Source organism: Malania oleifera, chromosome 3, assembly GCF_029873635.1.
Source record: "Malania oleifera isolate guangnan ecotype guangnan chromosome 3, ASM2987363v1, whole genome shotgun sequence".
In the NCBI taxonomy this organism is placed as follows: Eukaryota; Viridiplantae; Streptophyta; class Magnoliopsida; order Santalales; family Ximeniaceae; genus Malania; species Malania oleifera.
Window position 1 is genome coordinate 54,454,837 of NC_080419.1, and position 2,946 is coordinate 54,457,782.

Consider the following 2,946-nt stretch of genomic DNA (forward strand, 5'->3'; position numbering starts at 1 on the left):
AGCAGTAGCGTGGGTACAAGGCCTTTGGGTGCAAGCGGGGCTGATTCGGATGTTGTACTACATAGTGTAGCTCAGCAAGTCATGGCTGAGATTGTACGAAGCTCCAAGGAGCAGGGAGGCCCATCTGCAGGCCATAGGTGCACGATTGAGAAATTCACCAAGATGAATCCTTTGGCATTTTTAGGAGGAGCTGATCTTGCAGTCGTTGAAAACTGAATGCAGGAAATAGAGAAAGTTTTGGCAGTGCTACAGTGTATGGAGGAGCAGAGGGTTTTATTTGCCACCTATAAACTGACAAAAGATGTTGAAAGATGGTGAATTGCGGTGAAAATGTTTGAGGAATAGAGGGAGGTGCCTATAACTATGACTTGGTGCTATTTTAAAGATTTGTTCTTCGACAGATACTTTCTGGCCACTACCATAAAGGCTAGAGTGGAAGAGTTCGTGAACTTGAAGTAGGGATAGCAAACAGTTCAGCAGTACGCAGCGAAGTTTATAGAATTGTACCGCTTCGCCCCGTACATCATACCACTCATTTGTTGTATTATTGGAATATGTTTACTTCTTTTGGATTGAGACACAGTCATTGGATATAGAGTTGTTAGTAATTACGCCGACTAGATTAGCATTTGGTTGTGGAAGGGTACTTATTATTATTATTATTATTCTTGTTGTTGTTGTTGTTATTATCCAATGGGCATTTAGGAGAAAGTGTCACTAGCCAACCTTGTGGTGTTAGGCTTGTGATGGGTTTGACGTGATATTGGGGCATGGATTGTGGGCAGTTGATTATGCCAGCATTGTTGCTATTAAAGAGAAGTAATTTTTAGACCCCTAAGTGAGTAGGAATTCAGATTCGTAGGATTATGTGTGTGTGCGCTCCTCCACAGTTAGTGTAGGTTATTCCAGTGGAAAGGCTGATACAAATTGGTTGCCAGGGGTATGTTGTGTATATCCAAAAGACGTCAAAGGAAGAATTGAAACAAGCTGATATTCTGGAAGTTAGAGGATTTCCAGATGTTTAGAGAAACTACCCGACACTAATATCTAAAGTGCTCTACAGAATGTCCCCTAATGAATTGAAAGAGTTGAAGCATCAGTTGCAGGATTTATTGAATAAAGGGTTTATCAGATCTAGTGTATCGCCCTAGGGAGCTCCAGTGTTATTTGTGAAGAAGAAGGACTGGTCTATGAGGATGTGCATAGATTACAAGGAAATAAACAAAGTAACAATTCAGAACAAGTATCCTCTACTCCATATAGATGACTTATTTGATCAGTTTCAAGGTACACAGGTCTATTCCAAGATCAACCTCAAGTCAGGTTATCACCAGGTGAAAGTTAAAATTGAAGATGTTTCAAAGACAGCTTTCAGGACCAGGTATGGGCATTATGAATTCCTAGTTATTCCATTTGGTCTGACGAATGCTCCTACTGTATTCATGGATTTGACAAATAGAATCTTTCACCAGTATTTAGACCAGTTCGTTGTGGTTTTCATTAATGACATACTAGTCTACTCGAGGAGTTTTGAGGAGCATGGGACGCATCTAAGGCTAGTACTTCAGATGCTCTAGGAAAAGAAATTGTATGCCAAGTTTAGAAAATGTGAATTTTGGTTAAAGAAAGTTGCGTTTCTAGGACATGTTATATCAAGGAATGGAATTTCAGTAGATCCCAGCAAGATAGAGGCAGTAGTGAATTAGGTCAGGCCAAGGAACGTATAGGAAGTCAGGAGTTTCTTAGGACTAGAGGGATATTACCGTCGGTTTGTAAAAGGATTCTCAGCATTGTCAGAGTCTTTGAAGTGACTAACTAGAAAGAATGTCAGGTTTGAATGGGACGGCAGTTATGAGTAGAACTTCCAGGAGTTGAAAAAGAGGCTTGTCACAGCACCAGTATTGACTATTCCATTGGAAGGCGATGGTTACGTGATCTACTATGACATGTCGTTGAGGGGGCTTGAATCTGTATTGATGCAGTAGGGTAGAGTAGTAGCATATGCCTCTAGAAAATTGAAAGAATATGAAAAGAATTATCCTACTCATGATCTAGAATTGGTTGTAGTGGTTTATGCACTAAAAATTTGGAGGCATTATATGTACAAAGAGAGATAAGAAATATTTTCAAACCATAAAAGTTTAAAGTACTTATTCACACAAAAGGAGCTGAACATGCGGCAAAGAATATGGTTAGAGCTTATCAAAGATTATGACTGCACCATCAGTTACCATTCAGGTAAAGAAAATGTGGTGGCTGATGTGTTAAGTCAAAAGTCCATAATAGTAGTATTATTAGTAGCAGAAATTCAGCGCCCGATCCAGATAGACTTGGAGAGGCTTGGCATGGAGTTAGTGGAGAGTGATCCCCATGCATTGATTACCAACCTAATGGTGTAGCCTACGTTATATGAAAATATTGATGCAGCCCAGAAGAATGATGCAGAGTTAATGGAGTTGATAGAGAAGGTACAGGAAGGATAGGGGGAGAAGATCAGTATTTCAGATGACAGAGCTCTGCGGTTCCATACTGGATTGTGTGTGCCTACAGATGAGGATATTAGAAAGGCGATCCTTGAGGAGGCTCACTGATCCTTGTACATGATACATCCTAGTAGCACTAAAATGTATAGGGATCTGCAAGAGTATTTCTAATGGAGCGACATGAAGAGAGAGATTATCGAATTTGTGCGGCAGTGCTTGACGTGCCAGCAGGTTAAGGCCGAACACTAGAAACCGGCGAGACAGTTATAGCCACTTTACATCCCAGAGTCGAAGTGGGATCACATTTCTATGGATTTTGTAATGGGTTTATCGCCAGCGGGGCATGGACAAAATGTTATTTGGGTGGTCGTAGATCGACTGACGAAGACCACTCACTTTATTCCTATCAAAGTCAACTACTCCATGGAAATACTGGTAGAAATATATATTCAAGAGATAGTAT